A 15046-nucleotide genomic window follows, 5' to 3' on the forward strand; every position below is an offset into this window, starting at 1 on the left:
TTGCAAACAATTGAATTTTAATTAACCTGCAAAGTGTTGTTAATTGGTATATGGTGCAACAAAGTCCAATTCTATTTTGCAAACAACAAAGTGCACTTATTTCCCCATTGTTGATGATTTGACCTTGGCTTCCCATAGGAAGCAAACTTGAAGCCAATAACAACGGCCATTTCTTGAATCCTTGTTAACGGTTAAAAATTAAAAAATTTGAACTGAGCCTCGATTGTTAATGCATTTCATCTGGTTGTCTTGTATGCAAATTACACCTAGAACATAAGCCCGGTAATCAATCATGAACAGAAATTGAGTAAGAAGAATTTCAATGTCACTAAGGATCCGCGTTGGTGATAAGTCCCACATTTATAGATTAATCACATCCCATAAAACATTTTCCTAACTAAATGAAAATACCATCATAACCAAAACTAATAATGTTTACATGATAGAGCACTAACCCAAGGAAATCATTTTGAGAACCTCGTCATTTTCAATGAAATACAATTAAATCAATGTTATTGGATTATAAACATGTACCACCTAAGAAATTTGGTCTAACAGTGAATCATATGTAAAAATTTGGAGGATCCATTCATTCTCTTATAATTAAACACGTTTTTCCCTCATTTATCAAAGCTCTCACCACATCCACCTTCCCTTAAAATTCATTCACATCATTATTATTGCTCGACTAGCTATCACCAATATCTTCTCAATGACAGCAGTTTATTATAGCTCTCTTTTTCGATTCCAGTGGAAGGTTTCCATAACAATTACAGATGGGAACTCCTATTGCAGGGTCCTCAAGTCTTTGCCACTAATTGCTTCAACCTTACTCTATGTTGCTTATTTTGGTCATGCACGACTATGTCTTCAAATTTTACCAACGAGAGAGGGGTGAACAAAAGCATTCAGAGTATATCAATGGATAATAAAGTATTCAAATCTGAATTTGTTTCAGTGTATATATGTCTGGGGAACACGCACCTCTTTTCAAGATGGGGGCAATTATGTAACTAATTTTTCCGTTACTGTATTCTCTCACACTAAGTTACCTGGGTCAGGGTTCAAATTCACCAAACATAATATTCAAGTAAGAAGATTTCCATTCAAATTGTTCTATAAAATTCATCTCAAAATCAAAAAGAAGTAATAGTTAATTTTATATATAATTTCATATTTTCAAATAATGAATATAATTTTTTCTATGCTTCAAATTTGATAGTTTCAGAGACTTCTCCATGACTTGTTAACCCTCAATCCATCAAATCGTTGGGGGAAAAACAATTGATAGAAACTTGTCAAAATTTACGAAATACTAGAGCTAGGTTTTTGTAATTGGCTTTTTCCTTTAAAATATTATTAAGTCAAAATTCAATTTAAGTAGATTAAATTCACCCAATCTCGCAATTTGATGTGATTACATACCTCTCACCAATTATGTAACCAATAAGAATATAAATAACGCCATAATATGCTCTCAAGGTAATAAGTTTAAAGAAAAAGCCTGATGCCTAACATCTAGAAGAATTTTGGGTGCAATGTCAGAATTATGAAATATTTTTGTCCCGTGACTATACCACTAAAAGGCCTATGACAATGTTATACCCAACATTGTGTGTGTTATGTGTGTGAGAGAACCCAAATTACTCTTGCTTACTCTTCCATTAGACCCTGCTTTTGCCTTTCTCCAGAGTAGGCCAAAATTGATTCTCACATGCACTTTGATTTCACTTAATACTTTTTAGCCTAGGCCAAAGCAACTCAATGTCACAAATGCAAGACAGATTTCACGTTTTGATTTTGAGACCGTGAGGTTGAGGGTACAGATCTGTAATTTAATGCTTCTTTCTTCGTCCCCATTCTAGGATAGCTTGGAAAATATCCACCAGCTTGTCCTTGACATCATGCTAAAAGGAATAAATTCCATATACCTGGGATCATTGACTGCAACCTCTGTTCAGTGCAGATGTAGGACAGCTTTTACTTAGTAAACCATATGTTTATTGAGGGTACAGATCTGTACTTTAATGCTTCTTTCTTTGTCCCCATTCTAGGATATCTTGGAAAATATACACCAGCTTCTCCTTGACACCATGCTAAGAGGAATAAATCCCATATACCTGGGATCATTAAATGCAACATCTGTTCAGTGCAGATGTAGGCCAGCTTTTCCTTAGTAGAGCATATGCTTATCATTCTCTTTATTAGCATTGTCAATCATCTCCACAAAAATATCATTCATCCTTAAGAGATGGGAACAATTAGCATCCCACATAAGAGTTTATCCCCCAATAATCCCAGATAAAAACATGGTGGTGATCATCACACATATTTTGAGGAACGGCATAGATTCCCAGGGTAGACATGCGATTCCTGGCTTCTGTCTGAAGTTTATAAATAATCATTTTCTTATGCTGCTCTTCAGCATTTATCAGAACAGATCAAGTGCTGGGATTTTACCTTTTCTACTAAAACAATCTGTCCAACTTTTTCCTGTGTTTTTTCTGCTTGTGGCATTGAACTGTCACCCACAAGGAAAGCATACACTTGTTTATTAACCTCGATCCAGCTACATCCAGGTTTCTTTTTCACCTGTCTTTCATTCATCAGTTTCCGCACCTTTTGAAGGCCATCCCATCTGCCTGCTGTGGCATAGATGTTTGCCAACTGCAGGTAGGGGGAGGCGTTATCAGGGTCCAACTCAAAAAGGTATTCTGCAACACGTTTCCCAAGCTCAACATTTTTATGTGCTCTACACGCACCAAGCAAACACCTCCAAACAGTAGCATCAGGTTTTATTGGCATTTTATTGATAAAGTCTTGTGCTTCATCCAGGTGGCCAGCACGGCCAAGAAGATCAACCATGCAGGCATAGTGCTCCATTCTAGGAGTGATATGGTAATGCTGACTCATGCAATCAAAGTACTGTCGGCCCTCCTCTACCAAGCCTGCATGACAGCATGCAGACAATACTCCAACTAAGGTAATATGATTTGGTTTAACTCCACTACGTTGCATTTGTTCAAAAAGTTCGAGGGCTTCTTTACCACAGCCATGAATTGCATATCCTTCAATCATTGCTGTCCATGAGACAACATCTCGTTTACACATTTTGTCAAACACATTGCGTGCATGATCTATACTTCCACATTTTGCATACATATGTACAAGAGCACTAGCCACAAATATATCAGTTTCCAAACCACTTTTCGCTATTTTTTCATGGATCTCCATACCCTTTTCCAGAGCTGCCAAACTAGCACATGCCGGGAGAGCACTGGCAAAGGTTTTCGCATTTAGCTTCATACCTGCCACTTGCATTTGTTCAAAAAGATTGAGGGCCTCCTGGCCATGTCCGTTTTGTGCATATCCTGCAATCATTGCATTCCATGACTCAACAGTTTGCCGAGGCATTTTCTGAAATAGTTGCATGGCTTCATCTATAAATCCATTCTGTACATATCCTGCAATCATAGCATTCCATGAGACCAAACTCCGATTAGGCATTTTCAGAAAGAATTTCAAGGCCTCATCAACATACCCATTTTGAGCATATCCCGCAATCATGGCTGTCCATGAAATCTCATCCCGTTCGGGCATTGTCTGAAAGAGTTTAAGTGCTTCATTAACACAACCATTCTGCACATAACCTGCGATCATTGCATTCCATGACACGACGTTTCTTTGAGGCATTTTGTCAAACAGATCGCGCGCATCCTTCGCGTACCCACATTTCGCATACATATCGACGAGGGCGTTTCCTACAAACCCATCTGAATGAAACCCACTTCTAATTATTTCTTCATGCACCAGCTTGAGAACTGCAAAATCAGTACACACAGGGAGAAGGCTCGAAAATGTGAAGTGATCAGGTTCGATGCCAGATCTCCGCATTTCGTTAAAAAGTGCCAGAGCCTCCTCGGCACAGCCATACCTGGCATAAACAGTAATCATGGCCGTCCATGAAACCACATCGCGATCAGCCATTTGGCTCAAAACTCTGCGAGCATCCGCCAGACTCCCACACTTTGCATACAAAGTGAGAAGATTGTTCAACAGAAACGTCTCTTGGCATTCAAATAATCCAGTCTGAATGATGTAGGCATGCACTATTTTGCCTTGTGGCATGGCTTTCTTGCTGACACAACTCTGCAAGAGAGTAACATACACAGACGATTCCGCATAGTACTCCATATTATTGTCCAAAATCTGCAGAGCCTCTTTCAATCGGCCCTGTCTACACAGCAGTTTTAACATCTTCTGGGGAACTGATATTACAACAATTTCCGAGCTCTCTGAAGGCATTATTTGTCGTGAAATTTTTTACCTGGCAGCTGGAACAATAAAATTCCAAACAATACCACATTCATGTTTTGATGCCTTATGTGCCGTCACATTGCAGATGCCGCCATGTTCTGCCATCGGTTGCACGAATAATCACTCTGCATTAATGTGCCTGAATGCTGTAGTAATCCGATGATAACTGAGTGTCGTCTTCCAAAAGAGGGTTTTATGAAGGAACATTCAATGAATTAAAATGGTGACTTGCATACTCCGTAGAATAGATGCACCGTACTTTGTAGAATAGATATAGAGTGTTTGTTTTTTTCTAGAGGAAAATAATATTTGTTCAAGTGAGTTGTTATTTTTGGAAAGAGGATTTTGGGAACGAACATTTAATTAATTAAAATGGCAGATTTATATACTCTTTAGAATAGGTAATGATAGGGTCTTTGTTTTTTAAGAGGAAAAAAATGTTGATTTTATTTATAATATTTAAATTCTAGTATATGTATTTGAGTGAAAATAAATATATCAAAAAAAATAATTTGTTTGTGTTGGTTGTTGACGCTGGTTGTTGATGTGCATCCAACATTTCAGTGTTCTCATTTAACATATGGTGGTCATTCCTATAATTAAAGATTCAAAAATAAAAATAAAATAATATTATTATGGCCATTGCGAGTCCATCATAATGTTAGATAATATATAAGAAAACAAGAAAATAAGATCTGTGTGTTACAGCAAGATGATCTCGTCTTCCTCTCTGATGTGATGGTCCACTGATAGATTGTATCTCATGACTCCACATTGTCCCTGCAGACCACCTTTAGATAGCCTATCCGCATCCTAGTTGTCTTCTCTGAATACATGTTTGATGGAGTAGGATGTGAGGGAGGTCAGCGTATGTTTGATCCTATTGATCCATCCAGCTAATAGAGGCGGGTCAAAAGCATAATATCCATGTATCCTTTCTATGAGAGATTTGGAGTCTCCATAGATGTTGATGATATTCAGTTGTTTCTCTTTTGCAAACCAAATCAGCCCCAAAAGTGCCATGATCTATGCTCTAGTGTTGGCGCCTGGGCCACCATTCCAGTGTAGGTTGTATTGTGTATTGTTGTCTAATTTGAGAACCGCTCCACATCCACACAATCCCATTTGTGTTGCTCCGTCGAACCATCCTATAGGCAATATAATTGTTGGAGGGGACATTATCTTCATAGTGGTCCTATTAGTTTTTGTGTCCTGTGTAACGGCCCCCGCCCTTGATATTGCTTTGAAACAAATTATGTTGTTGTCAATGGGCTTCCCCTCAAATATATGATAATTCCCTGCATTCCAAATCTCCTAGATGATGAAAATGGGCATTGCTTTATGCTGAGTAGTGCAATCAGACCAGTGGGACATGATGTGTTCTAAGTTTGTAGCCATATTAAGTGAAATGTTCATGAAATGTGCAATGTTTCTCCAAACTTGTGAAGTTGAAGGACAAGAGAAGAAAATGTGTTCTATCGATTCTATGGAGTTTCTAGAAAAGGTGTAGAATCTAGGACCATGTAAACCTCTTTTAAGTAATTTGTCCCAAGTTAGAACTTTATTTTTACATACAAGCTAGGCAAATAATGTTAATTTAAGCGGGATCTTCAACTTCCATACCTTGAAGAACCTGGATGTCTATTGAAGATTGTATCTTTGTGCGATATATGCATCAACAACCAATGCCACCTGACTATTTAATTTCCCACTCCAAGAGATATTATCACCGAGGGCATTGTGATAAAGACCAGTCTAGTTGAAGGAAGTGGTAAATTATCGCCATTCAATTGCACATTGTCTAGACAATCCCATTTTTGTAGCTTATTTCCATATAGGACAACGATTCTTATAACCTCTTATTGTTTGGCCAAGGAAAAAATAACCCTTTTTGTTGATGATGTCTAAGGAGTGTCCCTGTAAGTTCTGCTCTATGTTCATTCCTTTGATGTTGTCTAAGCCAATCAGTATTTTCCAGCCATTTCCAAACTCCCACTCCATCCTCATGCGCCACCAGGGAGAATATTCTTGTGGCTCCTCCAGATTATGGACCCATTTTTTCTGAAAGAAATATTATTTCTAAATAATACTTCCATATTTGTTTGTCTTAAGTATTTTGAGTGTATGATGTCTTGCCATATTCCACTTCCATTCACAGCTCTCCAAAATGATTTTATGAGTAGAGCATGTCCAAAGGTATTATTGTCCAAGAATCCCCATCCACCAAAATCCTTTGGAATAGTTAAATTAGTCCATTTACAGAGATGCATCTTTGTAGGAGTCCCAACGCCGCTCCAGAGAAAGTTGGTCACAATAGACGAAATTTTGTTGACAATGGTTCTTGGGATCATGAATAGATGTGCCCAGAAAACATATATCTGCTGAAGTGTCGTATGTACCTGTTGATGGTGCTGGACCCGCCAACATGTCAAGGGGATCTCCTCGGTAAGAAGTCCCAATTAGACCTCGAACCGTTTGGTGTAGGAGTCCCAGCAATGGGTCGTAAGGTAATGCCTTGTTCGCGGTGTCACACAGAGGCAAGTAGAATAACTTTGTCAGCAGCAAGGGTGTGACTAATGCAATGAGTCAAGGAAGGTGTATGAGAGGTTCTAACACTTCAACGAGGGAAGGAGGTGAAGGTGAGTTCTAGGTTGAAAGGGATCATTCCTAACTCAGCCAGTAACACACAACACAAACGGACATGCACAACTTCCGGCAGAGCAGTCCACTCGGATGTGGCGGTCACATCATACAAGGTAAGATAACACATACAACACTCATGGATCAGTCTGAGACGAGTGCGGCAATTGTTACAGCAAGGTTCATGTGAAAGTTCTGTTTGATTTCCGGGAAAGCAGTTGAAACGGATGGTGACACACTAGTAGAAAATGAGAAATTAGTGACTAAAAAAGTTAGTCGCCACAACTTTTCCAAGTGAAATACTACCAAAAATGAGCAATCTTAAGTGACCGAATTAAAAGCAACTAACTTAAATGACTAATTTAGTCGCGGGTTAAATATGTGAATAGATAATAAGTAATACAACTAAAAATGACTAACATGAATGACTAATTTAGTCTAAGAACAAAATACAACTACCTAACAAGTACTACAATAATATGAATCAATTTTTTATGTTAGTCATCTTAATTGTGTCAAGCAATCTAAACTTACAAGTGATAGGGGATTGAAAGGTTGTTAAAGATTGGTTGAAAGGTTATCCTTCCTTAAACACTTCTTCATCCTCACATGGTACAGTATAGGTGAGCCAACTTTGCATTATTTATCTCTAATAATTTGTAATTTTAAAAATATATTTTTTAATACAATTTTTTTTTTTAATGTATTTTTAAAAAATCTATTCATTGAATCTAATTGGATCTAGTTCCAATTTGAAATTAATTTGAAGATAAATTTTATTTTTTAAGACTATAATATCAAATAAAAACTACTTTAATTTCATATTAACTGACCTAGATCCATCTTAACCCCAGATCTATCAATTGCCGAGAGGGATCCAATCTCTCGAGGTACAAACATTTTTTTCTAGTGCAAAACTTGAGGAAATGTTTGCACCTCGAGAGATTGGATCCCTCTCGGCACTTGATAGTTATAGGGTTAATATGGATCTAGGTTGGTTATATAATACTATATAATATCTATATTTGTATTTGTGTCTCTTTGTTATTCCCTCTCTCTATCTCAACCCCAAAACATACACACACTCTCTCTCTCCCTCTCTTCCCCTTCTCTGTCTATCTCTCTCTTCCCATTCTCTCCCTCTCTATCTATATCCCTCTCTCTATTCCCTCCCACTCTCCTCTCTCGCTCACTCTCTCTCCATGACTCCTTTGTCACCCCCTCTCTCTCTCCACCTTTCTCCCTCCATTTTTTTCTTGTTTCCTCCCTCTCTTTCCCCTTCCAATTCCATCTCTATCTCCTCATCCCTATCTTCCTTCCTCTCTATCCCAGCTTATCTCCCACCTCCCTCTATCTCTCCCCCCCAAATCACTCTCCCTCTTTCTCTGTCTCTTCCGTCCAACTCTATCACTATCTTGCCCCCTCCCTGTCCTTCTCCATCTCTATGGCTCCATCTCTCCCCCTTCCCCTTCTCTACCTATCTCTATACTCTCCTCTTATTTCTCTTCCCTCCTCTCCTCTCTCCCTCACTCTATCTCCATCTTTCTCTTCTCACTCCTCTCTCTCCCACTCCAACTCTCTCTCTCTCTCTCTCTCTCTCTCTCCTCCTCCTTCCTTTTGCTCCCTCTCTCCCACCTCACTCTCTCTTCCCCCCATCACTCTCTCTTTCTCTCTCTCTCTCTGCCCTCCAACTTTTTCACTATCTTCCTCCCTCTCTCCGCCCGCTCCCCAACTCTCTCTTAAATTTGATCACATTGTATTGTGTTTAAGAAATGATCTAGATTAACAAAACTTAATTGGTTGTAAAATATCAAACCTATATTTTGGATCAATCATATCAAAGAAAATAAAATAATGAAAAACTTTATAATTAGTCAATTTGCTTGCTCTCATCCCTTGGATCCTTAGCTAAGATGGATCTATGCAGGTTCTGTATATATATATATATATATATATATATATATATATATATATATATATAAAGAACTAACATAGATCCATCTTAGCTTAATTTTATTAAAACCTTAATTTAATTTCTATGGGAATATTTTTAGTAGTGGTGAGGATAGAGGGTTTAGATATATCTCAAATTGTAACATTTTCCCTTTTAGATTCAATTAAAAAAATGTTGTAAAATTAAATTAAAATAAAATATTTTTTTTTTTTTCTCTGTAAAACTAGCTAAACTTTCAAATTATATGTACAAAAAACTTTACAAACAGAAAGACATGTCTTCCAGGGCCTGCAGAAGCATCCTGGGAACCTTGACTGTAGACTTGAAAGCTCCCTCGCAGGGGCAGCATCGACAAGACTTCTCATAACTTCTCATGACAACAAAAGCCCCCACCCAGGGGCAAAATCTATCAGAAACTCTGGGGAATAACATTACCTAGACCAAACATATGACTGCCCACGCAGGGGCTAGCTTCTGAGAGCGCATGATAGCCATGGCGATTAATGCATTTACTGTAACCCCACATAGACCTAACAGAAGTGAGACTAAACCAAAGACCAGACAAATTTGAACATAACAGAGACACAAGTAACGACTGCCAGCAAACATAACCGAATGACAAAATCAGAATACTCGTGGAAGCCTTAATCCTGGAGTCGGGCGGTGGATGGAAGGCAGGCTGCCAGATGTTCTTCTGCCTCGTCACAGAGGATTTTGTCTTCGACCACGTGCGCCCACCCGTCACCTTCTTCACGTCCTTCCCACATTTTCCTCCATACCTCTTCGTCGACGCTTGGAGGGGCTGGCCCCAATGGAGGTGAGAGGGCATGCGAATTTTGGTCCTCCTTGCCTCCGGCTTCAGACGATGGTGGCTCAGTTTCAGTGACCTCTTCCACAGCCGGTTCTTCTCCAACTTCAATTTCCTTTCCAGAGCCTTCCATTGGCATCTCCGTCGTGCTGTCTCCAACATCAATTTCCTTTCCAGAGTCTTCCATTGGCATCTCCAATGTGCCCTGAGGATTTCCATCCTCAATTCCTTCCGGAATTCTGGTGAATAAGACTGAAATGTGGGCATTGACCCCTTCAATGTCTGCAGAGTTGCCCAGAGTGAATACCACAGAGCCAAAGGCTGGAAGCACCGGCTTCCCTTCGTTGGAACTCCCAACCTCCATGAATTGTCTAATGGGGAGTTGGGTTGCTCGGGCTCGTCGATGACAGTAACAGCAACAACAATGATGATGCTCATCTGCTGCAGGGGCTCGTGAGGAGGAGCCTCTCCATGGTCCCCTTCTGCTGGGCTGTCGTTCTCGTACCTTAACCATGGTGTCCCTAATGCCTCCTCTGATTGCCTGAGAATGAACTTGAACTCGGTAGCAGTGCCAATACCTTCCCTTTTTGTCCTCTGGTGCACAGAACTCAGATTGAATTCTCCCTCTTGGTTCCAGACCATTCCATTTTCCCAATTGTCGTTGGTGGTATGCCAATTGCCTTCCTCTCTCGGACCAGCGGCAAGGATGGCCACAGAGACAGGCTTCAGCTGAGCCGCGGGGTGATGAAATCTCCACCGGCCTGAACTCACTGTGCTTCTGCACCCTCCAGTACTCGGCAGACCAATATTCCCTGCTCGACACATTAAGCTCCTCATATTCTGTTTCATTCCCTCGTTGCAGGCGCTCCATAACTGCGCTCTGCTCCTCCATCTACCTCTTTCCTCAGCCATCAATGGCATTAACTGCTGCATTGCGCAGATGAGGAGATAGAATGCCAGATGACGGCCTCCTTCAAGGAGCCGTGGGTTTAACACGGGGTGGCACATGCTGGGCATGTGGCCCGCCCCTTCTCCGCACGTCAGCACCCGCATCCGGGGTAAAATAAAATATTTTTACTATGAAATAAGTTATGATTTTTTGGCATGTGGTATTGATAAGCCATGGTATTTTACAAGTTAATATCCATGGTAAAGTGAGGGTGAATATCCATGGTTAACAATATTGTCATATTGTTATAAAATATTTTGATTGTGAAATAATTTATGTTTTTTGGGCATGTGGTATTGATAATTAATGGTATTAACCCATGGTATTGTAACAAAGGCTATTTTTCACAAGTTAATAATATCTACCATAATGCAGGGGTGAATATCCACGGTTAATAATCTTGTCATATTGTTATAAAATATTTTGGTTGTGAAAAAAGTTATGGTTTTTGGACTTGTAGTATTGATAAGCCTTGGTATTGGCCCATGGTATTGTAACAAAGCCTTTTCAAAGTTAATAACAAAATCAAAATATAACAAATTGAATTTTATTATTTTTATTAATTTAACTTTTTATTATTAATTGAGGCCATATTTAAATGTTTACACTCATCCCAATATCATTTTTAACTTCTTCTTCTTCTTTTTAATTTAGCCTCTTATGCAAAAATAACAAATTCTTATTAAAAATAAATCATTTAACCCAATTGCAATTTATATATTTGATTTTATATTATAAATATTTCTTTTATTTTTTCCATTATAAATATTTATTTTCTTTTTCATTTCCAGTTTAGCATTGGGTTCAAATAAAATATTCACATATTACAACATCACATTGTAGCACTGCATTTTTCTTTGCCTTGTTAATATCTGCGTGGAAATGCCAGAAGAAGGAAGACCATCAACGTGATCTATGGATTTCATGGGATTCGAACCCTAGATGGAGTTTGCATGGGAAACACCTTAGGAGAGTATCAACGATTAGATGGAGGAAGGGCAAGGTCATTCGGTGTGAAGATTTTGGCCATTTGTACATGGGTATGAATTTGGACTCTGGAGAGTTCTTGCTTTTTACTAAAGATGATTTTTTTTCTTATGGGTAAACAATTTTGAGGGTTTATATGATCAAAGCATAAATTTCATCTAGAGTTGAGGGTTTAATGATCATGATAATGCAGATCTTGATTGTGGCCAACAATTCATCAAAAGACAATGCAGATCTTGATTGCGGCCAACAATTCATCACAAGACAATGCAGATCTTGATTGCAACCAACAATTCATCAAAAGACAATGGACGAGTAAGAATTTTGCATTTCCTTATTGTACAAAAGGTTTAATGATTATGATAATGCAGATCTTTATTGCGGCGAACAATTCATCAAAAGACAATGCACAAATAAACATTTTTCATGTCCTTATTGTACAGATTAGTTTGCTCCTCCCTAAATTTTCTTGGGTCAGAATGCACGAAATTTTATTTTTTATTTTCACTTTTTTCTAGTGGTTGATTGCACCGAGAAGCACTCTACAACCTATGGGGATAGATTTCACATAAACATGTAAACATAAACGTAAATGTAAATGAAAAATTTAACATGTAATATTGATCCGAATTAAACAGGAACGCAACAAATTACATATATAACCATAAATATAGAGATGCAACAAAAATAATAATTCATTTCATTAATGTAAAATATTGAAATATGCTTACAAACAGAAATGGAAATAAACCAGTTAGGGCGATGGTAGCTTATCTCTGAAAAGAGATGTGGCGGCTGCATGCCTCTGAACTGTGTTACAATGAGGCTCAAAGGCCTATTTATTATTTAGAAACAATGGATAACCCTAAACATCCAAAAACCTAACCCTAGGAGATGAAGTGCCAAAACTGTGGGCCCCATTTGGGTAAATTGGTACATCAACTTCTCGGGGTCAGAACTTTGGCATACGATCTCCGTTTGGATATCATACTACCTCGTTTCGAAGATCTCGAAGAGATGACTAAAAAAACACTAACATGTTGGTTTGGGACATTTCGGTCTCTCCATTTTCCTTAAAACGCCGTTTAGGGCCTCAAAACGACTCTGGAAGTTTAGGACCCGAAATACTGCCAAAAATAGTAAATTGTGCTACAGTTAAGGAAACCAAAAAACTAGAAGAGACAGTGTTGGGTGTCCAAGTGGAATAGGCAGGTGGCCACCAATATCCACCTGGATCATTCCTCACCCTTAGGAAGCAATGGTCCCCATTGTGTTGAGTTCCTCCATGAGATGAGGAAACTTCTACTGAACTTGGTCCCTGGTGACTTGTTCTACAACCTCTTATGTGTCTAGTAATGGTGGGAAGCATGGTCGAGGGTGGTCCACATTGATCACTCGGTGCAAGCGAAGGAATGGGGGAATGCTATGCTCCAAAGCATTGTTTCCCATAGCCTTGGTAATGGTGTAAGGACCATATCAGAGTGGTTTGAGCTTCTGATGGGCTCTTGTAAGGAATTCTTTCTGCAGATGCAACCAGACTTTTTCGCCCACTTGAAACTTGTGTGGTACCTGATGCTGATAATATAGCTGCTTGTACTTGGCATTTTCCAGAATGGACGACGACATATCGATATGTTGGGTAAAGGTGCTATAGGAGTCAGATCAAATGAATGCTTGAGATGATAGTGTAACGGTACCCCTGTGGGTGAGTTTCCAATTTTTTAACGAGTCTCGAACTGGTTCACCATCTGCACCTATAGCTTTGCCAGGTAACTCTGTTGTGCTGAGATCAGTAAGAACTAAATCTGAAAGCTATCCATTATCATCACTCGAACTGTTAGCCAAATTCTGTATATCTGTAAAACAATTTTCTCCACCATGCCCTAGGAGTAATTCCTCTTTGTTAATTACATCAACACAATTGATATTCTCTATGGTGTCCTTTCCTTCTTTTGTTACAATTTCTTTGGTCTCAACTTCTTTGGCTTCTGTCTCTTTAGCTACTATTTCTTCCTCTAATTGAGCTACAAACTCAACTTCATGGAATGAAAAACAATCATCCCAATTTCCTTCAGGCTCACAAAAGACTTCTTAATCATAAAAAAGGTCATTAGCTGTCTCTATAGCAACAAATTCCTTATTTAGCACCATACCTGTATTCACAGACAAACTATCAATTTTAAAAATACCATACCTTTCGGTCTCTTTTGATGCTTCAAGCACCAAATTCCCACCATGGAATTTATGGGTTTCAACAAATCCTCTTTGCTTTGACTCAATTCCTATGAGTCTCTCCTTCTCCAACAAAGAAATATGTATTTGTTCATCAACATAGCATTCCATTTTTGTTGCAATAGATTCCACTTGACCCGTTTCCTTATTCTCCATTCATGTCTTTGGTCTTCATTCTATTTCTCTTGAAACCATTCTTGTAGTATATTCAACTCTGCTCTCATCACTGCAATACTTATCCTACACTCTTCATAACTCTTTTGACATTTATTTGAACCTTTCCTAAGTTTATCCATGTTCATTTTCACTAATTCTTCAAGCTCAAATCAATATTCTAAATTCAATAAAAGAAAATATTTACCTCAATCAAATTCTAAAACTGACTCCTCTTATTTTCCATTTGCTTCCGCTGCACCTTTGATTTTCCTTGTCATATGCTTTCTTCATCTTTCGTAACAAAATTCATGAGCTGCAACAAAACCTCTGCAGTAACAAGTCCTCCCTGCTACATGATACCTCACTAAAATTTTCTCTTATGAGCTCAGTCTTTTGGCATCTCTCTGGTTCTCTCTTCTTTGGAACCATTTGAGCACTCCTGGCTCTAGGCTACTACAATCTTCTCACTTTCCTCTGTTGTTACTCTACACAAAAATTATAAAGACTAACGCTAACAAATCTGCAACATAATCATACTTCACGCAGAATATTCTTCTGCTCTAATACCACTAATGATGAAGTGAAGCTGCACGGATTAGTCAAATCTAGAATTTGACTAATTAAATTCCTTGTTTATCAAAATATTAGACCCCGATCTCTTGCATGGATCCCAAACAAATTAAAATTCAGTTCAAACCTTATCGCGTCCGAATCAAATGCTAACCAGCACGCATCTTCTGGAGCGATATCCGTCGAATCTCGTCCATCCATAATGAACGACTATGATCAATTCGGAATTCAACTAGATTAAATCACAATCCATAAAATACCACGTCCGAAATTTGGATTAAAATGTGTGCATCTTCCGACACAATCACCATCAGATTTGATCCCTTCAAACACACGGTCACGATTAACTGAGCTTTTAACTTAGTTCTATAAATTATTGCGTTCGATTTTTGAATTATCGTCTACACTTGTTGGCACACAAAGACCATCGGAT

At 38.6% G+C, this 15046-nt stretch overlaps 1 pseudogene; it reads right to left on the minus strand.

Moving 5' to 3' along the window:
- Positions 1 to 1447: 1447 nt before the first annotated feature.
- Positions 1448 to 4554, minus strand: LOC149257085 (pentatricopeptide repeat-containing protein At2g13600 pseudogene; annotated as a pseudogene).
- Between the last annotated feature and the right edge of the window lie 10492 nt (positions 4555 to 15046).

This window comes from Pinus tabuliformis, chromosome 6 (assembly GCF_031772625.1).
Source record: "Pinus tabuliformis cultivar Carrire ecotype Pingquan chromosome 6, CPIR1, whole genome shotgun sequence".
Classification (NCBI taxonomy): Eukaryota; Viridiplantae; Streptophyta; class Pinopsida; order Pinales; family Pinaceae; genus Pinus; species Pinus tabuliformis.